Genomic DNA, 25126 nt, shown 5'->3' with positions numbered 1-25126 from the left:
CAGCAGAAAAGTAAAAAAGTAAAAAAGTAAAAAAAAAAAAAAAAAAAAATCTTCTTTCAGAGAACAGAGAGGTAAGCAGTATGAATAACTCTGGTCCTCCACAGCTGCCTGGTTTGGCTTTCAATATGGAGCTGATATCCAAACTTCAAAACTGTAATCTTGAAATCTGTGAAGGGAAATCTGACACAAATTATTTGATCAGTAAGTGCTTTCAGAATAAAATTCAAGCTTAAATGACCTAGTTGAACATAGATTTCTTTTCACTACATTTCAAAAGAAAGTCAGAGAGGAAATAAACTTTCCCAAGATGATGTAGTGTCGTGGTTCCGCTCGAGTAGGCAGCCGAGCTCCACCACAGCCGCTCTCTCACTCCCCCTCCTCAAAGAGGAATGGGGAGAAAATATGTGAAAAGGGCTCAAGGATTGAGATAAGGACGAGAAAATCACGCAATAATTATTGTAACGGGCAAAACAGACTCGGCATAAGGAGATAGTAAGATTTATTGCCTACAACTAACAAGCGAGAGAAGTGAGAAAACAAAGGAAAAAAAAACCAAAAGCACCTTCCCCCCCCCATCCACCCTTTTCCACCTCCTCCCCCCGAGCGGCGCAGGGGAACGGGGAATGGGGGTTATGGTCAGTCTACAGCACTTCTCTGCCGCTCCTTCTCGGTCACTCTCGTCCCCTGTGCTGTGGGGTCCCACCCACGGGATGCAGTCCTTGATGAACTGATCCGGCGTGGGCTTCCCACAGGCAGCAGCTCTTCCAGAACTGCTCCAGATATGGGTCCGTACCACGGGGTCCATCCCTCAGGAGAAAACTGCTCCAACCTGGCTCCCCTACGGGCAGCAGCTCCTGCCAGATCACCTGCTCCTGCGTGGGCTCCTCTCCACGGGCTACAGGTCCGGCCCGGAATCTGCTCCGGCAGGGGTCTTCCACAGGCGGCAGCCTCCGTCGGTGCAGGGCCACCTGCTCCACTGTGGTCTCCTCCACGGGCTGCAGCGTGGAACCCTGCTCCACCGTGGTACTCCATGGGCTGCAGGGGGACATCCTGCTTCACCATGGTCCTCACCACAGGCCGCAGGGGACTTCTGCTCCGGCGCCTGGAGCACCTCTCCCCCTCCTTCTACACTGACCTTGGTGCAAGGCTGTTCTCCCACTCCCTTGACTCTCCTGGCTGCTGTGTGGCGCAGCGTTTTTTCCCTGTCTTAAATATGCTCTCACGGAGGCGCAAACAACATCGCTTATTGGCTCGGATCTGGAAAACAATGGGGCCCTTCCCAAACATGGGGCAGCTTCTAGATCTTTCTCACAGTAACCACCCCTATGGCCCCCTGCTACCAAAACCTTGCCACGTAAACCCACTACATGTAGTCAAGTCTATTTTGAAAATGTTAGAGGATTTTGAGCTGTTACATTCTGTCTTCAGCTGCAACATACTCACCTGTTTGCTAGTGTCTTGGTTGCTAGACTTATATGCAGAATTTAAAATCAGATTGGAAGTGTCTTGAAAGTAAATGCTACTGACCTGGAATGGAAATTATAACCTTACAAACAGATGTGCAATTAAATGTACAGTCATGTCAACCATATTTTTAGCCACTACTGGAAAAAAGTCAGCTTTCTCTTTCTAAGTGGAGTTCTCTTTTGATTAAGTGCATGTTTCAGGTCAACATATCTAAGTGAAGCTGAAATTTCCATGTTGAAAATATCGAAGTCCAAGTTCAGGTCTGTCTTGTCAGATGACCTACTTAATGACTGCAGACAAGTAGCAGTGACACATTAGATATCCTGAAAGTTGGCTGAGAATATGCAGTTCTGGAATTCTCATTACTGCTACTCTGAGAGCAATTTTTTATGACACTGATGGCAATAATATACATTTAGGTCTGTGGCTGCACTGTATTTTCTAATGAAGCTGTATGAGAAATTTAAAATCATAAAAGAATGAGTTAATTATTAGCTACATATTATTTTAACCTCCCATTTTTGTGCAAGGTGCAGGTCTTACTTAATATCTCACCCTGGCATTGGATTGAAGGTGAGCATAGTGAAGGCACTCAATGCAAGTCATAGAAGAAATTTAGAAGTAACTACATTTATCAGTGTTGAAATAGATTTACTCTTGCTGGACCTGAACTGATGTCTCCATATAGCTGTCTTGGGTCTTATGGACTTATTGGCTTGCTAGAGGATCTTTGTTCTGCTATTCATTGTGTGCTGCAGATGCATGTAGTTCTGAAACATGAAGGAGGCATTGGTCATGAAACGCGGTCTATTTCTACTCCTGGTCTAGTTCCATGGTTGTTTACAAGCAGTGGAAAAAGATGAGAAAATCTGGTGTGCAAACTGGATAATGTATCAGTCAAATGAGCAATGCTACATCCTGGTAATAATCTGTGTGAGTTGGCCAGCAGCAGTCAGGTGGAGCATTGTGTGAATGTCCCAAAAATGTGTCTTGAAGGGATCTCTAGAGGAGAAAGATGATGATTGCACAGTAAAGGATGATGCTTTCTTTACTATCCAAATGCAAAGTAGTAGAAGAAGCAGATGTGACTTGACTGGTACGTAAATGTGCACAGAACAGTTATCTGTGACTTGATCTCAGTGGCCATTCCCTCTGCTTTTTCCCCTGGGCCTGAGGTGTTGCTACTTTAACTCTTCAATCCAAAACAGTAAGTCTTTGTTAGATCAGCTTGCTTTTGCTGAGGTGGGTTGGGGTGCACTGACACCAGTCACTCTTCTGACAGGTCTGAGAAGCCAGTAACATCTACTGGGGGAGCCTGGGCATGCAGGAGTGATAATATATGCATGTACTGTATCTGAAAAAGGGTGCTATTCAAAGCCTTACGAGGACAGATAATCCCTAAACCCTTTCTGATTCTCTTTGTCCAGGGCTGTGACTCCAAAATCTCAGTTTTTCCCTGAACAGGCATTCATATCCATGTCATCACCAGAACAAAAGCAAAGCAGCTTGAAATTAGACCTATTTTCTCTCATGAGTGCAAATGCTCCACAGTATATTCTTAATAGTCCATCCAGTTCAATAGCATCTATTTTCTCACGTAAGTATTCCATTAACTCAAATTTCTACCAAAATGGGCTAGTCACTCTTGTCTCCTGTATGAGCAGCCCCAGCTTAAAAAGTGCCTCAATAATAAACACCTGAGCTTAATCTAAGTGCTGTGATAATGTATTATGACTGTACATTAGAAACTATTGGGTGATGCATCTTACAGAACAAGGCAACTTTGCAATAAATTATGAAAGAGCCCCATCATAAAACACGTAAATGGTGATTCTTCAGATGAATATGCCATCAATATTTTGTCATTGTTTATTATGCTTCATAGCACAAATCACAGCCATAAATATTGCTGAAATGACTAGCACTTGACAGGCTGTACTGTAATCCTGCCCCTTACTTCTGTGCAGATGTAGACACAATCATAGCTTTAAACCACCTTTGAGTAGGGTCTGTGGAGGACACTGGTTGGCCCCTGCTAGAAGGTAGAGGAGCCTCCAGCTGCTTCACTCTACATCCACTGCATGTGGAGCTAAGGAGATTGCTGTATTTCAAGGACCCTAACTGCTCCTGGATTTACAGGAGAACTCTTTTATTCCTACCCTGAATTTTTATATGTTGGTTTTAGATCCTGGCTTTCTCCTTCTAGATCCTGACTTATTTATTTTTGTTCCTTATTCCTTTCATTGATTTTGGTGCAGCTACTCTTGGCCACAATAATATCAGGATCTCACCATAGGAACAAAAATAACAGTCCTGGCTCTTGTAAAATATATCTTGTATTGTTTCTCAAAGAGGGTGAAGTAGGAACATTGATCATAATCCTAATTTTCTGTCAGAGTGGAGTCAGCTGGCTGCTTTTGGTCAGGATCAGTCAAATGTGTTTTCTTCACAGTACTGCAGAAAGACACGTCCTAGACAGTGGATATATATTGATGGATATTTTATTAGCATGCAGTGTCTGGAAGGATTGAGCACTAGGCACATTACGTGAGAGATTACTTTTTTTTGTCTGAATACTCTCTCTACAAGGAAGAATGAGCAGAAATTGTTGGAAGGTGAGGACCCATGTAATCTAGTGCTGTACAACACCTCAAAGTGTATTAGCTATTTCATAAAGAACACACTGAAATATAGCCAGTGCCCCAGAAGAATTGCAGTGAAAATATTCTGCACACAGCATTACTTTTGTTGTCATTACCAATAACTGATGTGGCCTTTTCACAGTGGGGACTGACTACAGCTGGGAGAAGTAGGGTTGTGTGGGCTTGTTCCAGAAGCTGGTGAAGTGTTGACCCACACTCATTTATTCCAGGAAAAAACAATTGCTTTTAAGGTAAGTAAACACCTTTTATTGGTTCATCCTGATCTCATACCCCTTGCAAAGAAGCAGAATTGGAGCTTGAGAAGAGTTATGGAACTGTCTGAGCGTCATCCTGGCTTTCTGCAGTGCAAGTGCAAGCAGGCTCTCCGTGCTCTTCACAGTCCTAAGCATTCTTGTATAATTGGTATAATATAATCATTTTTCTGCACATGGATTAGAATGTGTAATCTAGAAGGAAAATCCAAACTGGCCAGTCTTAATCAAACACGGACTCATGTAGATGCATGCTGAATGCGAAATGTTGTGGGACAAAGACCCTGAGCAATATTATATGGCTGTCTCTTTTCCGAGCTTGATCTAACGGAGTGCTGCAATTACGTGATAATGGTGACTGCATATCATTGCACACATGTAGCCCCAACATAGCCATCAGGTAAAATTCAGGTTAAGCAGCAAAATCCCACGTGAGTTCTGCAGCGATAGTGGTCGTTATTCTGTGCTGATGAAATTCCAATGTCTCATTACAGGAAAACAAATGAGGAAAGGAAAATGGTTTCTCTGCTTCCTAGCATTAAAGCATGCCTGTCCCCAGTATGACTCTCCCTAGGTGCTGGCATGTTTTCCTTCTGGTGCAGCGTGCTCTGCATTATTAAAATTCTTCTTGTTTGACCTCATCATTAAGTTTTTATTTTACTTTTGATTGTAGTGACTAAATATAACAATACATGATTTAAAGAGGAGACAGAAATAAATGATAGAGAAAACAAACAACCTCCCCCCTGCCAAAATGCTGAATGGCGTAGCAGTGAATGGTTAAAAGAATCAGATTTAATTAGGGTTCCTTTCAGCACTGAAAATTCCATTTATGCACACTATTAAAATAATCTTCTGCATTAATACTAATTTGCATCATCAAAATAGCACTTCATCTATTATTCATATGGTATTGTAATTTCTCCCGACTGAGAGGGTGAAGCGTGGTAAGACTCTTCTGCTAAATACTGCACAGATATTAAGATATTGGTAATGCCTTAGGCTTCTTTTCTGTATTAGATATCACACACAATTTCCTCTCTCCTCTGGATCTGTGTAATGACCACTGAAAAGACTTTAATTGTTATTACACACTTTCTTTGCCCTTTATGGCCAGAAGGTCTCCCTTCCACAGTCATTCTTGTAAAATCAATCTACCATTGCTGGCTGCCAAAGTGCAGCCTCATTCAGGGGAGGGTGCAGGCGCTGTTTAAGCAAGAGAATAACTCTTGATGAAAGAGCAAAGAAAAAATCTCCTTTATTCTGGAGTATGAAGGGTGAGAATGGAGGTTGACGTGTAGAGTGCAATGCTGGTATTTCATGTAGTCACTTCCTGAAGATGTCCAAACTCTTGCTTTCTGTATTCAAACAAGAGACTGGTGACAGTTTGCAGCTGTCGCTCACTCTGCTGGGTTCCCTAGTGTGTGGGTGTGTAGGGTGTTGTTGTAGCTCCTGGTTCCCAATGAGCATCGCGACATGCACCCTGCCTCACGGTGCACTGCATGCCACGCTGGGACCTCTGGCTCTCCCAGGAGACAGAGCTAATGGACATCCTAATATTTTTTGATTTCTGAGCCTGACTCTCGTTATCCTAAGAAGACAGACCAAAGTCTTCTTTAGACACCTCTGGCAGTAAAAGAGAATCTTTCAACGATATAGTTTTCATCTACTTGAAATTACAGTTCCCTGAAATGTTTATTGAGTGGATTCCTTCTTCATCTACACACTTTTGAAGTGAAAATTAAAACTTCCAAATCATCAGTTAAGGAGAAAATTCCCTGATAATGTATAGGTTAGACTGAAAAAAGAGTAGGTAGAAACATTTGGGCACTGAATGTACCAGGCATCAGCTTATATCACCTTCTCCAATGGAGGAAGGGCAAATGACCTAGCATGATTTTCATGTTCTGTGGTGGACTGAGTCACTCTGCTCCTACTGATTAACACAAAGGAAGAAATAATTGTCAACAAAGACTGCTGCTAATCACTGATTAACAAGCTGGAAGGAGGAAGGGAGATAGGTGGGAGGTAATTTTACTTCTGACAAAGAAAGGGGCCTAAACAGAAGTTTCCTCTGTCAGTTGGAGATGAAAAGAACACCTCACATAATATTTCTTGGCTTTGAGACTTAAGTGGCCTTTCTTCTGCTTGTTGGTTTAGTCTGAAGTGAAACACAATATGACTGCAATGTTTAAAGAGCAATAATCACGTAGACTTGGAAATCAATATCCCTAAATATCAGAAATCTTATAAAAGGGGGATTATTATTTTTTTTTCCATGAGATGAAAGGTCTTGCTTTATTACCCTTTTAGTTTTATTAATCTCTATAAAGCTATTTTTATACTTGGGCTGGTGTTTAATAATTACTATTGCCCATGATAGGGTGGTTGGAATTAGATTGTCTATGACGTGTCTTCCAACCCGAACTATTCTCTGATTCTATTTGTCATATTCTTGGCTTTTTAGAATATATTAAACACTGTAGATTAGATGTACATTGAAGTGCAACAAAGCCTGTCATCTTGAAACTCCCCATAGGAAGGACAGCTCTGCAATGACCTGTGTGGAGGCACCATAAATTTGCTGAAGGAAGTGATTTTCCATGGACTTAAAAAAACAGGAACTAATATGCGTTATGTGTTTCATCACAAATTCCACGATGCTACCTATGACCAAAATAACATAATAAGTAAACGAAAACCTGCCAGAGTAGAAGATAATCTTCAGAGTGGATTTATATGATTTAAGTGACTATATGTAAAAAAATATTTTAATGAACTCTGCAGTTTTTCTCACAATGAAGTGAAGGCTTCTTGAGCTCTTGTGGAGCTGGTCTGTCTGTCTGGGAGATGGAATGACTGGAGAGAAAGGAACTGTTCTGGAAAAGTGGAGCTGCCTTTAGCAAATGTCAATATCAACAAAGTGAAAAGCTTGAACAGATGGTTAAGCTTTCCCTGGCCCATTTTGAGAACTTTCTATGAGAAGCAGAAGGACCATGAACTCACATTATAGTCAAGATTCTCTGTGATATTAAGGATTTGGATTTCCAAAATTTTAAACATCAGGTTGCTAATATAAAAGAGACAAAAACATTGATACATCTATATATAAAAAAGGAAACTCTAACAAGGATGGAATTTAAAAGTTACTGTGTCATCAGGTACTCTGACCATGACAAGGACACCCAAGTCATCTGCTTAGTTAGTGTTAAGCAGGAAGGTTCTGCATGCTAGTCCTCAAATCCCAGTGTAGGTATTTTCCTTGTGTAGCAGCATTTAAAGACAGACTACAGTAATTACCCATTATGAACTCTGTAGACCAAACCATAGGACACGCTTTAACTGATTCCTGTTTCTACCCCATTATTCCTTCTTGAGTTGAAATCTAACTTTCAGAAAAACATCCAATATTGATTTAAAAATTTCCAGTGATAGAAAATCCATCATAGATGTTGGTACTTTGTTCTGATGTTTAATTACCTTGCCTGTTAAAAGTTCATGACTTATTTCTTGTCTAAGCTTGTCTAGACTAGGCTAGATCTTTCTGTGTTATTGCCTGTGAGACAGAGCAATATTTTGTTCTGTATGTGTAACCCATGTGATCTTCCTAGTGTTTTTACACACATCCTGGAATGTCAACACCTGAAGTAGAAGTAGGAATCATACAACTATTATTATACCTTGCCAAATTGAGAGGCTGTGTAATATCAGTTTCTACACTCCAAAATCCTCAAATTTATTTATACAGGAATCATATTGGCTTGCCTACTATGTTACAACCAGAAGTCATGATCTTTTCTTAGGTCACTGATTTCCAAGAGGGAATGGGCTCAGCTCTTATTCTTTATTCCTTCACTTATAGCTTGAGAGCTGATAAAAACATACTTTGTGTATGCCTACTTTATTAGGTAACTGTCTCAGTGACCTCTCTTTTTAGTATTATCTGTTTAGAAATCCAGCTAAATATGTACTCTGTTTGTGATTACACGTCAAAGACTATTAGTCAAGGAGCTGTAAGAAGTTCTGCATTTACATTCTTTTTGTATTTGCCTAGTTCTTGTACAAGATGTTTCTGATGCAAAATCAAATGCCATATTGACTTCTATATATTTTTTTCATCTAAGCCTGCAGTCTCAGGTAAAAACAATAGTGTATTATTTTAACAAGACCTATTCTTACACTTCAATTCTGATTTACATATTGACATCTTTAATTCCTTATTAATCTATTTATCTATTAGGCAAGCTATTATTTTGCTCAAGATAGATGTCCAAATTTTGCACCTATAATTACCAACATTTTTATTTTAAAATATTGGGTCATCTTAATTTTCTCCCAATCCCTTGGAATTTTCCTATTATTCTAAAATATTTTGAAAATAAATAGAAGGTCACTTGCCCAAATGTCTTCATTTTTATGAAAGTTGGATGCAAACTGTTGTAGACCAATGGATTAAAAATGCCCTAATTTAAAGCTACTGCTCCAAAATCCACCAAAACCAACAGTGGTTTTTCTTATTACTTATATAAAGAACTCAACCATGCATAGCTTTTCAGCATAATAACTTTGGATAGTTGAATTAACATACATCTTGTTCTTTAATGCCAAGAAGGATGGTTCATTGTTGCATTAATAGTTCTTAATGGTCATGGTTTAATGATGAGGTGCTCTATTATATTTCTCTCATGTTCCTTATATTTTGTTCATCAGGAGTAGGCTACAATTCAATCTGCCTTCATACAGCAGTGATGGCAAAAAGGAACCAAGTTTAAGAGGAAGTTAATAGATATTTCTGTGTGTATTCATTGTTAATGTGCTTCTTATTTTATTAAGTACAAATCAGAATAAAGTAATAAAGTTTTAAATGGTAGATAATGAATATCCAGCTTGTATAATGTAAACTTTCATTCTTGAGAAAACAAAGGAAAGAGAAGTCAACTGCTCTAGGTACAGGTGCATTCTTTTACCAGTTTGTATGCATTACCTGGTATGAGATGGGGGTCAGAAGCTCCAAACTGTAATGTTTGGGTTTTGCTTTAGCGGACATGTTCAGTCATTTGTTATCTCTTCACTTGCTTAGTACTTTGAAGACAGTCATTGCCTGGTATAAGCAAAGACAGATATATCCTTGATCAGAATATAATAAGTGCAAAACTGCGTGGGAGCTCCCACATGACATGACAGGGAATGTGTTTACTGAAGAGACAATAAATAGGCACCATTAGACAAGTTTCTCTGATTTAGACCAACTGAGCATTTGTCCTTGATTACATCTTTACAGACTAATTTCCTCTCCTCTCCTCTCCTCTCCTCTCCTCTCCTCTCCTCTCCTCTCCTCTCCTCTCCTCTCCTCTCCTCTCCTCTCCTCTCCTCTCCTCTCCTCTCCTCTCCTCTCCTCTCCTCTCCTCTCCTCTCCTCTCCTCTCCTCTCCTCTCCTCTCCTCTCCTCTCCTCTCCTCTCCTCTCCTCTCCTCTCCTCTCCTCTCCTCTCCTCTCCTCTCCTCTCCTCTCCTCTCCTCTCCTCTCCTCTCCTCTCCTCTCCTCTCCTCTCCTCTCCTCTCCTCTCCTCTCCTCTCCTCTCCTCTCTCCCTCCTTCCTTCCTTCCTTCTTTTTTTTTTTTTTTTCTGTCTCTCTGTCTTTCTTTTTCTTTCTCTCTCTATCTTTTTTTCTTTCTCCTTCTTTCTCTCTTTCATTTCTTTTTCTTTCTCCCTCTCTTGCTTCCTTTCTCTTTTCTCACAGAATCCCAAGCTGGCTGAGGTTGGCAGAGACCTCTGGGTCCATCTGGTCTGTCCCCATACAGCCCCCTCCCCCCCCGATCCAGGTATCAGAAAGACTTAAACATAATGAATCATCACACGTTATGGAAGCGGTCAGTTACAGTGACTAAAGTTACAGCTGTCATGACTAAATTGTAAAATAATATTACGGAGCCATTAGAGGCTTGTGAACTGAAGCTATGACACTGCTATTTCAGGTGAAAAGGGATGCTTTTTCCCATCTGTTCGTTCAGTCCCAGTAGTTAGGCAGATTAATTATGGGCGTGATTCCAGCACATTAGGGATTGATTTGCCTGAATTATTTTCTTTGTGTTATTGAAGGGCTGCAATGAAGCATATAGTATTTTTAAAATAAAAAGCACTAAACTATAAGCTCTAGAGAGCAGGTTTCAAATCTGCCTTAATTTACTAGACCTTCACTATCTGAAGCATGTCCTTGATGGGCATTTACTAGTGTTACAAAATCACCTGAAGATGATGTGTTGCAACTGCTCAGTAACTCCTGAAGGCTGTAACAAGCCAGCCAGCTTACAGTGCAGACATTTTGCCTTTTCACTATTGCTTTCTTCTAGTGTAAGAGTTCAACTGAGACATATGTAAAAAATAAGCGCCATGCTTCACTGAACCCATTACAATGACACACTTGAATCATACCTGACAGAAACACAGGGACTATCACGACATTCAGAGGAGTTCTTGCACTGGTTGTCCCATGTCTTGGCTAATCTTGTCCCAGCCAAATTGGGACCCAGCCTATGCAATGTAGTGGAGTAGCATGCATCTTGCACTTCAGAATTTTCCTCAGTCTGGAAGGGGGTGAAGGATTTATCCCCGTTGTTATTTTTTAATTCCCTTGCAAATACTTTCTTTGGCTAGCTTAGTTCTTGCAAGCACTCAAAACCAACCTGTTATTATGGTAGAAGTAGTGGATGTATGTACTGATGTGATTCATAATTAATGCCACAACAATGTAAGAAACAAAGATGTCCTTCTGTGACTGTATATTTACCCACCTTGAGGGAATTTGCTCTGTTTCAGCCCACTTGCTCAGCTCTCCCAGCTGCGATGCAATCCTTTGGCATGGCTTTCATATCTGGAGTTGCTTTCAGTGGTTGGGATCTTGATCTGGAGACAAACATTTCCCCTCTTGTTCTGTGCTTGGGATTCTGCTCAAGTTCAAATCTTGCCCCTTGAACACTTTCTATCACTCACAGAACTGAAACATAATCAAGGTACAACTTTTCTTCTGAAGGGTCTTTCCTTCCCGTGCCTGTCTTCAAAGGTGCTGCTGTCTTTTGAACATGGATGACCAAGTGGATGGAAAACCTGGCAGAAAGTAAACAAAATTTGCTAATTACAGTTAACAATAATATATTGAGTGAAGGAAACATTTCCCCTGCCTGGGCAACAGCGTTCAAACACATGGCTAGATTCTGTAAAATATTGACAAGGTTCATAAACGGAAGCATCAGCTGAGAACTACACTTACAAAAGCAGACATATGAGAACAACTTCTGAAAATGGTTATTTTACTTGTGACTTGATGTTACAGAAACTAAGCATCATTTCATTCATAGTAGGCAGATAAATAACCCACCAATTCATCTTTGAAGGTGGACATGGCACGCAGGCTCAGTGGCTAAGTTAGGCTCAAGGTTGAATCTTGATCTATGTTTTCTCAGAACAAATGGGATTTTAAAATATTGACACACTGTCATTTTTATTGTTTGATGTCCTGGTGCACTCTGGGGTTTTCAGCCAAATCAGAGAGGTAAGGACACAAGGAGAAGGAAATGACAACATTAAAACACATATTGAAACCTGTAGTGTTAAACAAGAAAACTGAAGGGAGCAGGCAGTGAGCAGAGAATCTGCCAACAGTATGGACACTGGGGGAAAAACACATATGGTTTGTGCTATTTGCCAGTCTGGGAAACAGAAATCAGAAATGTGTGGAAGAACAACTGATGTGGGAAACCAAACAGGTAGAATTGAGATACAATTTCGGTAAATTATGCAGGTTTCTTCTAGCACAGCAGAACAGTTGCTCTCTCTTCTCCCTCAGGCTCTTCCTTGACTACTGTTATTTTTATATTTGCCAGCAATCTTTATTTGATTTTTTTTTCTTTTCATGTCCATTACTGGAAAATATTTCATCTTTAAGTTAGCCACACTGCTAGAAATGATCAATCAGATATGGGAAATCAGAAGGCCTAAGGTAAAAGAAGCAGAAGTTATCAAACACTCGCAGTAATGCCAAGCTGTGAGTTTTGGCAGCTTTTCTAAACTAAGCAAGGTCAAGCTAAATCAGTGCTAAGATGAGAGACCACCAAAAGAAAACCCAGCTCAGTAAGCAGCACTTCATCTTTTCAAGCAATTTAATATGGCTCTTCAAAAACAATGTCATTAAATGCCATGCTGCTTTTGAATGAATAGCTATTGGAAAATAACCATGCTCAATTCCTTGTTAGCTTCTGTGTTCATTTTTTATAGAAGAGAATCTTTTTAGTTTCAAGAAAATTAAGAACTGTTTCTTTATCACCAGTTTGACAAGTTCTGTTAGCTGTTACTGTCCCTATGATGCTGAAGTGGAGTTTTATGTTTACTGTTATGCACCAGCCTTTATTTACTGCTTATGAATGCCTCCCTCTGAAGATAAATGAAATTATAAGCAGAGAATAGACTTCAGCTTAAACCCAATTGAAAAACAGGTTTAAAAATATTTTTTCCTGAGTTGAAGCTGAATTGGTTTGGTCAGTAAGAAATCTTTTTTGAAACTGAAATATTTATTTATTTATTTATTTATTTATTTATTTCCTCAAAATGGAGCTAAAGGCAAACTGTTCCTTTAAAAAATCTTGGATTTAAAACTCTACTAAGCCATAATAGCTCAGGGCACACCCAAAACAAGATAAAAGTTGAATAATAAAATAATAAAAAAGGTTCCTCATGTGACTACTTGCTTTACAAGTTAAAAGGCCTCTAAACTACAAATCCCCCCAAAATAAAGGTGTATGCCAGCTTTGCAAAAGAAATCAGAAATGAGAAAAGATGTTCTTTGCTCTTTTACCAACACTAGAACCACGAGTCCCTGTGGATAGAGAGTCTCACTGTATTGGGTGTCCCTGTGTCACTGACTTGCCACCTCTCTGCAAGTTAAATAATGAGGCAGATCAAGCATGGAGAGCCTCATTGAAGGTTTGCTCAAGTGATGCTGTTCATTGACATCTCTGATGTCTGGATCAGGCTCTGAGATCACAAGAGCATACAAATCCTCCTGAAGGGTTTCGGCTGACCTAGTGGATTTGGAGGCCCCAAGGGCAGGACAGTTTGTCTTCCCACCGATTTTATCTGAAAAAGTTAAAACGTTGTCCTCAAAACAAACACATGGATATTTAAGCAACACATCCCTCACTTACTGTAGGTACTCCTGGGGAAACTTCGCTAATAGGATTTAACAGTCTGTTGTACAAGGATGCCAGTGGCATTAAAGAAATAAAAAAAAAAAAAAGAAAAAAAAAAGAAAAAAGAAAAAAAATGAAAGAAAGAAAAAGAAAAAAGAAACCCTTTGTTCCTCTTGTATCTCTCTTTTGTTCAAAGCTGCCAGATTGAAGTTTACTCAGTAAATATGCACAGACTTAAAATTAGCTCTCAGTTAGCATGGACTGAAATGGGAAAAATCCCCTTCCATCTAATCTAATTTACTGCCAGTATCAAGAGTGTCAACAGAAAAGAGTCATCAATATGACGTGCACATGGAAAATAATTCATTTCCCTGTGTTCCCAGGTGGTCATGGTGCAGATGCAGTGGTTGCTTACATGCCATAATTAAGCCCCAACAGCTTTTCAATTGTATTATCTGTTACATGCATTATCCTCAAATTGTCTCCCTCCTAACGATGTATCTGACGGATACATGGCACCACTAAAAAGCAGACATGAGGATGATGGTGGTGATAATGCAGTGCTGGCAAAATGAACCCTTTGGTGCATGCCATGGAGTGATTTATAACCCTAAAATGGCTCTGTTTAAGATGGGGAGCAAGTGTCAAGGTGGGACAGGTGGAGGCTTTTGGGGGGCTGGGAACATGTCCCTTTAAACTCACCCTCCAGCAAGGTTTCTGTTGGTTTTACAGCAGTAGATTTCTAAACCTTTCTAACTTTTCTCCCTCTCTCTGTGTTTAGGTAACAATATTTAACTTTTTTATAGCACTGCAGTGGCAGGGATAAACTGTGACAACCATTGCTGGGAAAGGAGAGAAAGTACAACACAATCCCGTTCAACAGAAGACGACTGCTGGCTCCACATTCAACAGTGCATCAAATTAAACCTTCTTGTCACTGTCCTCGATGCTCTGCGTAACTCTTCCCTTCCCTACTTCTCCCCCTTTGTCACACTCTGAGTCCTCCTCACCCCTGTAGCTGTGCTCACTCTGTCAAAGCTCCCAGCTTTGTCAGGTTCTTTATCAACTACTCCTACTGTTGACCAAAAGCCCTATCAAATGTAGCCCTCTATATAAACGGCCCACATTCCACCCACCTCTTAAAAACTCCTTTGTGCTGTGTTACCTAAAATGAATTGCATTGGATATACCCTGCCCAAGCAGAGGCTTCAAGGACTGACAAAGGTGATTTTCTATCTGAGATATTAGGTGCAGCAAGTATTTATTATTCGGTAGCATATATTCCTCATTAAAATTTGCGAGAGTGAAAAGTCTGATCCAGTACATATTTGACTGGGGGGTTAGTCCAGAAACTTGGCATAAAGTATTCCTGCCTGCTCTCAGAAGTAGGCTAAAACTGGCTGTATGCCTGATTTTCTTTCCTTTAAGCTACATCCTTCCTCAGATCATGGACACAAAATCCCCCCATCCTGAACCAAGCCGAAATTGGACATAACTTAAAAAAAAAAACAATTGTCTTTTATACAAATGATATCCCATAATGCTTTACTGGTTTAAGAAAAAACAACTGGTATATATATTAAAAAAAAAAAAATAGAGAGAAGAAGAAGAAAAAAGATAGAATGATTCAGAGTATTTGTGGCAAGTATTTGCAGCTCAGGTTTGAAAGAAAAACTCACCCAGGACACATGGAAGAGGTCTATACAGAATGGGAACTCAGGTTGCTGCAACGAAAAGAGCAATTGTATTCAAGAAGTCAAAAAATGTAGTGAGGAGGAAAGGCTCAGAGTGAAAGGTCTGCTGGGGCAAGTGGATGAATGATTTTAAAATCTAAAAAGAAGTGATTGAGATGGAAATCTCCAATTACAGGAAAAGCTGCTGTGAGCTGGTTAGAGAAGCATTGTCTAAGAAAACTTTCGAAGGGAGAGACAGTTATGGTCTTTATAATAGAATATGGAGAGGTGCAGTGAAATGAAAACCAAGAAAGGATGCTCAAATAATGTGTTACATTTTGAGAAAAATGCATAAAAGTTGATGATAGATTTCTAGACCTGAAGGCTTAGAAGAGAAATAGTATTCAAAATTACAGGGCTACAACCACCACAGTAAATCTGAGTGATATGGAATTAATCTATCTACAGGCTGTTTGCACACCTGACTCAAACTAAGTCAACAAAGTTGGTGATTGCCAAAAAAATCATCTCGGTGACAGTCACAAGGAGATGCACTCTCATTAGCAGCACTGATTCAGTCAGTGAAAATTATACTGGAACTGCTTTATCCTTCCCTTACTCAGGCCTCTGGGATTTTCATCTCAATTGATCTTCATCTAGTCTTTCTGTGCTGCCTTTGGGACCAATCCAAACCTATGAAAAATCAAAATGAGCCATCCTACCAGTTCAACTGACTTTTAGATCATGCCTTTAAAGTCATTCAAAAGGGATTTGAGATCACCTCCATTGTTAGTTTAGTGGACGAGGCTGAGAGAATGGTAGATTTCTACCATTTCCCCAGGGTTAGATTGCTTAATGTCCCAGTGCCAGGACTTCAGTGTTCATGCTTCTCATTTTTATTTTATTTTATTTTTTGTGGGTTAAAAGGAGATGCAGGAAACTTACGAAAAGGCATTAAAAATGAAATGACTCATCCAGTAAGGGATTTAATTAGATCCCAAAATGAGTAAATGAGGTTGGTCCACAGCAACGTGGAGAAGGTGCCAAGCATGGCAATCATCTTTGTGAGGGTAGGAAGTGGAAAGCCCTGTTAGTTAGTAGAGAGTAATTGGTAGGGGTGGGCAAGAGGGTGCCAAACATCTCTTGATAGCTCTCTTCAGAGAATATATAAGGGAAATCACTGACATGCCATCAATAAAAATCTGCAGCTTAGTGTGTCTGCCATGATCCCTGGAGCAGAAACTCATTGTGAAAGTCCCAATGTGCAAGGTACTATGCGATCCTGCTCTGGGGTTTGTCATTTATTATTTCTCTGTGGCAACCAGGCAAAAAATAAATGAGAATTTTTAAACAATGACAAGTGGAAAATTCAGAAAATTGGAATTCCTGACAATATCAGTTCAAAGGCATTTAGTGAAGTGTGATTAAATATTTCATATTTCAATTAGGGCCTAACATGAAGCCAGTTCAGTTCCAACAGAAGTTACCAGTGACTTCAGTTCTGGCCCCTACCTTAAAATTTAGGTTTTATCTATAATATCTATTATGTAGGAAAACTCCACAGGGGGGTCTAGCCTGGAGTTTTACTACTTTTGTTTTATGTATCTGTGTAAAGGAGGCTGAAGAAGGTTATGTGGTACACTTCAGAAATTCCCTCTTGGTGTAAAGAAGAGGACTCCCAAGGTTTACCCAGAACAGGTCTCTCCTGATCCCTGAAGAAGGCCATAACCAAACATGGTGGAAAGAGCAGGTTAATGTCCTTATAAAAAATACAGTGATCAGATGCAGGGCAGCTCAACAGGGACCCTAACCAATCATTTCTGCAGGAGGGGAAAGACACAGTTCTGTAAAGGTAAACACATGTAAGGTCCCGTTAACCCTCACTGTTGTATGAGAAGTGGATAGTTGCCCACTTAATACATCTTGGTTACCTGTACATTAACAGCAGGGGCTACCCTTCAGGTACCCTTCAACTCCTTGACCTCGAATACTTTTGCTTTGTTCCTCCTCCTGCCACATTGCTGAGGTGCATGCAATGACTGCTTTATTTCCATTACAGAGTTGATCAGCCTTTCACTTCTTTAAACAACTGCCACCAGTTAAAATGAAATATTTGCCTTTTAAAATTTAGTCCTTCTCAGTTTGCAATCTCTTCTTTTCCAAAAAGCTGTAGTTTCAAAAATTACATATTTGAAAGTAGAAGATATAAAGTAATTGCAAAAGGAAAGCGATTTAAAGATTTCAGTATAATTTAATGCAATTCCAAACAATATTCTGTATCGTTTTACCTGTAATAGCTTCTCTTTGATGATGCAAAGTTTTCTGTAACTCAATCCTACTCTCTAGCAATTATTCATATTCTACTTGAAAGGCTTTACATTTCTATAACCATAATCTTTTATATTAATGATTTGCACATCAGCTACTCAGTAATATTTTATAGAGATATCTTTCTCATTATACAAAATTCCTTCCTGCTTCATAACTATTCTGAAACCAAATAACATAAAATGTGCCATTTGGAAAAGAACTTGTTGATACCCCTTACTGACTGGAGACTGTCATCTGGAAGTCCCCCAAAACTGTCAACAGTCTTCATTTCATAATAGCACACTAGCTCCAACCACAAAAATACTGAAATCAGGATACAGATAATTTTCCCATGGAGCCAAAGACTGCAGAAGTAGACTCTTGGACAGTTGGTTGTTCAGAAATATTTTGAAACTAGTTGTAAGCTGTTTGGAGCACCTACGGTCATATGGAGGCCAATAAAAAAGGAGGGAAAAAAAAAAGAGAGAAAGAGAGAGAAAAAGGGAAAAATAAAGCCTTATGTTAAAAAAAGGAAAAAATTTGATAGAAATATTTCCTCTGTCAAAAGCACTTTGTACTGAATGTAAAAACAGTGTTAAATGGAATCAATAGATGAGCTTATGACCCACTGGCTCTTCATGACCTCAAAAACTTTCAGACAGAGTGCACAATGTGTCCAGCTTTTGGTGATCAGCCCATCATCACTGGTAGAGAACAAGAGTGCACACTGTTTTGAGATATGTCATCCCTGATCGTTTTGAAATATTTTATTTCTCTTCTCTCAAGGGATTTTAATCTAATTGTGGAGACCATTCTGGTGTTGATTGCATGAAATTATTTTGATCTGGAGACACCTGGGATGAAGGTGAGGCTCCATACAGCTTGAAGTTATGTTTCCCTTACAGAATCATACTGATAAGCAGTGTCAAAAAAATGGTTGGTGAACAGCACAAGTCAAAAAAGTTCTTCAAAACATGACACATTGAAGTTATTGCTTCTCTGAGTCTGTGCCCTAGAAGTTTCTCTTCCAACAGATTAATCAAACTGGTTGTACAAAGGAATTCTAACACTTCAGAGGTTTGCTGTCAAAGTAATAATATCGCAGTGTAACCAATTTTAATCACTTGTATTTAAAATAAAGTAACATCCTTCCAGTAAATGGCAGCTCATTTTCCCCTCATATTCAGTGGAAGACAAAATCATACCACTGTTGTAGTAGTTCTATAAAACAATAATTTGGGTTGGCTTTATCTTTCAGGACAAAAAGGACATCAAATGTGCAACTGCAAATTGGAGTCAGATCACTTTACTGAGGAAAAAGAACAGGACAATATGATTCTTCTAGAGGAGTCCTAACTTAATTTTTTCCCATTCGCATTTGTATTCTTGGAAAAAGTGATTCAAGTTGTGAAATAATTGACAAAGGATATTCAGAGTAAATTCCAGTTATTGTTATTCCTGGTAGATGAGAACATCTAATCTTTCTTGTACCATGCTCCTAATCTCACAGGCTGAGGTTTCTTCCCTTCCAGTACCACAACTGCATGCAGCCTAACAGGAATTTCTGATTTAGTTATGCCCTGTAGTTGTGCAAAGAGCTAAGCTTCTGCTTGGAGATATAATATCAACTACAGATTCATGGAATCCAGGATTACAACTTCTTACTGAACCACTATAGTCAGAAAGTGACCTGTTGTGTGGTACAGGCTTTCAGACCTCCCTGAATTTATTTGTGTTAGAACAAGAGGTTATAGCTTCCATCTTACTGTGACTTGGCTGTATGTGCTACAGAATCCTCTACAACTGCTATTCCAATCATTCTGTGTGAAAATCGTGGGTCTCCTACTAGCTTGGTTGTCTAACTATGGACAGTTGTCTATAATTTTTGTCTACACAGTTGAAGAGCTTATTATCCAGGAATATGCTAAGCTCTCACCCACCTCTACAAGTGTGACAGATTAACCCTGAGGTAGAGAAAAGGAGTATTTTAAATATTAAGCACATGATACTCATGTATTTATGCCCATATTGCATGTAAGATATTGTGACTTCCCAAAGCAGCCACAACTATGGATTTTACTGGGTAGTCACAACCTTCTTCACTCATAATTTTTAAGACTAGAAAGGACAGTTATGATTGTCTACTTTGTGTGTTTCCATAAACACTGTGAATTACAATTAAAATAAGTGATTCATCAATTCATCCATCTATGTAACATCATTTCTGTTGAAGACTTCCGTTACTGAGTGAAGAAAGAGTGCAGAACAAAACCATCTGGGCCCTGCAAAAGGGGAGAAGTACACCAGAACTCCCACGTCCTCTAGCAGATGCATGTGGAAGAGGTTGTTTGAGGTTATTCTTCTATCAAACAAAAAAGACAGAAAAAAAAATCCATAAAATTCTCCAATTGTAGCACTTTCAAGACTAAGGTTGTTGTCTGCTGCAGGGGCCAGCAAAGCCCTTTAGGTGCCTTACTAGAAGAAATGTTGTAGAGTACACACACCATAGTCATGGTGTTGAGCTGGAAATTGGCTAAACAAGGAGTATCTGGGATCAATTAAAGGATCTTTCAAACTATTAAAGTACTGAGCAGCCTTTAATGAAGAAAGACACATAGATATATTCCCATGAAATGCTGCTGGAGGGTCTAAACTGATCACAAAAGGTAAGATCTCTGGAGATACTGTGAAAGTACTGCGGCTCCTCTGGAATATTCAGTGCCACTGCTCCCAGATAGCAACTCCAGTTACCCCAAGCATGGATGGACAGAGAGAAGAAAAGGAACAGCATCAGTCATCAGTCATGAGACTGTTGTGGTTGTTTGTTGTGTTTGTGAAATAGTTACTAATGTAGCACCCAGATGCTCTGCTTTTGACATGAAAGGAGCTTTTTGAAGACATGAGTGGCAAACTTGCTTATCCTCAAACTAATAGCTGTTAACATAAGCCTGGAGTGAGACATTTGAGGCACTGATAGCCTGGGAAACCTTATTGAATATTAATCATGTAAGGCTATCATTAAGAAAATCCTGATCAGTTGTACAGCCAACTACATTTCAAATACTGTTTTCATCCTCCTCTCCTGTAGAAAGTTGTGTAGAAGGTCTTCAAAGGTGCTCTCTTTTGGGGAGTAAGGAGTTAATTTATTTGATTCTCTTTGGCTTAACAGAAAAGAAGCAATTGTGTAAAAGCCTTGTGTTGAAACATAAATACAGGCAGGAATTAATATAATAGCACCAGTGCTACTGATAGTAAAAAAATACATGTACATTTCATTCTAAGTGTGTCTGGATGGAGAAGTTTGTTTGGGTCTTCATGCAATATGCAAATTATATCAGACTTCATTCTTCATTGTTCTTCAGTTTGCAGCATTATCTTCCTCACTGCAAGGTCCATGTGGAAAACTAAAAAAAACCATGATAACATATTACATTTGGTTTCAACTGGTATGAATGAGTTCATGATACAGAAAGCAAAGATGAGCTCCAAAATCTTTGGTTTCAACTCATCTTGCAGTTTTGCGTTAAGACCTTTTTGCCTTCCTTGGTGTTGAATTCTCCTTCCCCCTTAGGTCTGTTCTCTCCCACTTTAGTATCATCAATCCATTGAATTACTAAGATTTCTTCCTCTTCTACATCATTAATTAAAGTGTTCAATTTTTGGTTCGCTAATTAAAACTGACTTTGGTAGGAACAGCTCATATGGACATTAGGGAATGGAAATCAAGAAGGAGAAAATCCTACTTGGTGAGGATTTCCAATCAAGAAAGGGTTTTAGTAGATGAAAATTGCATATCTAAAGTCAGAAAGTGCTGATGTTGCTAAAAATTTGGTAATGTGACATAATTTACTGCAAGCAAAACAGCTTAGCCTTCGTCTCCTCAACAGGAAGTGACATCTTGTGGTCCTGTGATTACTGGAGAGAAGGAGTGTCCACGATCCTTTATCCTGAAATTTGCAGCAGAACTGATTGCAATTTTTCCAGTTAATCTCACTTTACCTGAAAGCACAGTTCAACAATACACATGATTGAGAGTAATGATTAAGAGAGACTTCATTTTGATGGCCATATTTGTTAATGAAAAATAAAATTTGTGAATAAACCAGAATGTTTGCCCAGGAAGTCAGACGAACATATTACATTCGTCATTTGATACTTCCTCATTTGAAATTTTCATTACTTAGACATGGAAGTAGATCATTTACAAACAGAGTAAGAATAAATAAACAGAGTAATGCTGAAAAAAAAACATTTATTTGAAGGATGTCATGAGCAGAAAAAGCAACATATTTGTCAGGTAACACCCAGATGAGGAAGGATATGATTACTTTGGCACATACATGTAACTGTAGATAGAAAAAGTCTTTTATAAGAAGTTGTCTTCAGACACAGCATCAGACGTTAAAACAAAAAAGAAAAAGTGGATATTTTTCAACTTTTTTCTTTCTTCCTATACACAGAATTGTTTGTTAGAGGTATGCTCCGCAAGAAAGAGTTGAGTTAATATTCTATTACAAGGTAACTGCACTGAATAAATAAGCACAAATTGATCTTCCTCCGTTAGCTATTGGTACAGCAACTTTGAAATCACCTGATATATCTTCTAAGCTGTGGTACAATTCTGCTTTGTTAGAGGGAGATTGTCTCTCCTTTGTCTTTTCAATCTATCTGTCTCCCATGACTTTGCAAATTTTACCCACTGTTTTCAAAAGCCAAAATACATAATAAAGTTTAACATCTTGTACCAAGTTCTTAAGAGATTTGAACCCTGGAAGTTGATATATCAGCACTAGGTGAGAAAGTGAACAGACAGTGTTTGCATTAAATGATGATAATTATTAAAAAAAAAAAAATATCTTGAAATTAACCTGGTGATTATATGGCAATGAGATAACAGAATCAATCTCCAGTAAAGCCTCTGCAGTGTGCTGATATAGAGTCTGTAGCCTCAGGTCAGCTTTAGTTTGCTCAGTTGCAGATCCATCTGGCTAGCAAGTTTGCTAGCTGGAATCATAAATCATTAAAAAGGTATTCTGTTATTCCAGGCACTGATGCTCCAGTTTGTTGATGCTCTTCTCATTTAGGGGCACAGCACAGCAAAACAGGTCATTGTTTGACTTATGCAGCACTTCTAAGAGAGGTTGGTAAAATGCTCAGAATCGTTAATGCCCATTTTGTGTCCACTGGCAATGACCTTTGTGTGAGATACCCACAGAAGCACAGCTTGCACTGAGATTTACCACTAGGAGAAGCTGGAAGCTCTGTTGTTGCTATGCAGATGCTACGGATGAAGGTAATGCTAGCTGTTAGTTGAGCAAGCAAAGCTCAGGACCACCAAATCTCTGCTATATTATCTTTTTCAGAGATTCCAGATATTCATTGCGGATATGTGTGCAGGAATTTCCTAGGTGAGTACTGTATTCTTGCAGGCCTCCTTCTCTAAGTACTTACTATGGTCTTTGTTCCCCACCACCAGTGATGGCTCAGAGAACTTCACATACATGTATGAAGGAATGCATGAAGAAAAATGACACAGAGTGTTTGTAACAGCATCGTGTAAAGCCATTGTGAATGTGCCAGATCTCTAACCACTGTTCATTATCAGATAAACCTCCTACCAAGTTCTCATGCTGTGCTGGTGGTTCATCAAAACGTCTTTGATCCTGGGGTGGAAGATGAGGGAAGAGAGCACACGTGTTGTGTACAATGGCTTTCAGAATGTTCTTGCTCAATTGCTAGACATTTACTTCCAATATTGATGTTAATTTATGTGGCTTCTAGAGATTATTCAGTAATCTGTTGTTCAGGGCTAGCAAGAGGCTATGATGGGGACCTGGAGGAACTGGAAGGAAATGTCAGGGTTACGCACATCAGACAATAAGAAGGGGTTTATGTCCTAAAAAGGGTCCAACCGAATGAACAGGGTGCCAGTGGTGAGTTGTTTGATGTGGCTGAGCTGTAGAAGGCAGCAGAAAAATCATCCACAGAGAGCCATAATGTGTATTTTCCGAGGTGTGGGAAATGGAGGGACTTCCAACCATGACGTATTCGGGGAAGCCAGTCAGTGACTAATGGATGAGTAACTGTGCGTGCTGACTTAATTGCAGTCCCCAGGTTTGTGAGTGTTGAGTTTTCATGAAGACCTTAAATGTGTATCTTCAGCTTTCAACCTACTTCTGAGCCTCCCATTTGACTGCTCAGATCCTCCCCCCACCTCTAGTCCTCTGGAGCTTGCATGCAAATAGCACACTTCTCCAGCAAATACCCTGGGCCACAGGAGAGGCAGGCTTTGCTAAATCTAAAATCTGCTTCTATAAAATCCAGTGTAAGTAACTTTATCAAGCTCTCTTCTCATCCCACCTTTGTTCCAAACACACTGCACCACCTACAACACAACTTCATTTTGCATTCCCTGGGGCAAGCTGCATCCTTTAACTGCTGCCCAGAGATAATGAGTGAGCAATGCCACAAAGAGAAATCATAATTCCAGGAGTATGCAGGAAGCTAGGGCTGCAGAGGAAATCTGTAAATGAATGGAAAAAGCAAATGGGCAGCAGCAAAACTGCAGTATCTGCTTCGAGTTTGGACATCAGCCAGAGCTGAAATACCCCAGCTTGGAGTGGTCTGTATGCCTGAGCACTCCAGAAAGCCAGTTTTCTCTTGTTTCATATTTATTGACAGTAAATCACAGTATATAAAGCTGACTCTGCCGTTAAATCAAGAGTCAGATAATCTGGCTATTCGCTTGGAAGGAAACTTCCTTGTTAATTAACATAAATAAAACCTTTGGGGCTCATAGGTGTCAGAGCCAAGGCACAAGGGAGAAAGTGATAAAGGAAGGCAACTGTGGATGGTAAAATGGGAGGATCCTTAAAAGGGTTGAAAATGGACCTGTCACATTTAATTTTGCTGGTAATTTGATTATTAAAAAAAATTAAATTTGATGCTCTTAGAAAATAAATGGCTCGTTTTAAAGGGCTGGAAGGGAAATGTAAAGCAGCGTGAAGGAAGCTGCAGACTCCAGTATATCAACTTTTTTTTTTTTTTTTTTGAAAACTGGAGTAAAAACTCTCCCACTGGTAATTGCAGAAATGTTCACTAGGCTTCATCTTTGGAAGAAGAAAGTTGTCTTATCAGTAGCCCAGCTTTTTTGTTCTTCCTCTGTCACACCACTTCCATACCATAAAAATGACATCTGGGGCACCAGTGAAATGCCCTGTCTAGGAATACGAACGGTGATGTTTTCCCATTGATGTTTTTGCTCCTGTATGACCCCACCAATGTGAATAGCTGAGACAATTGTATTTTGTGGGGAACTTGGGGGAACCATGGATACAGCAAGGTGTTATTTTGGCCTTCAAAAGATGTGTGAGCCTAGGTGGATGCTCTTCTGCTTTTAAATATTCCCTGAAGTCCAGAAAGCCCTGGCTAGGAGAAAATAAGTCATTTCCTTCTCCTTGAAAGAGAAAAGCATCATTCAGAGGATCTGGACCTTGTCAAGAACCAACACAGACAGAGAGGAGTTAATGTAATTGTGACCAGCCTTAGGAGCTTGAAAGAAAATCCATGAAGGGCTCCATTT

The sequence above is a fragment of the Aythya marila genome, assembly GCF_965140915.1.
Source record: "Aythya marila genome assembly, chromosome: 2".
NCBI classification, from domain to species: Eukaryota; Metazoa; Chordata; class Aves; order Anseriformes; family Anatidae; genus Aythya; species Aythya marila.
The sequence above is the reverse complement of the archived record's forward strand: the minus strand, read 5'-3'. Positions refer to the sequence as shown.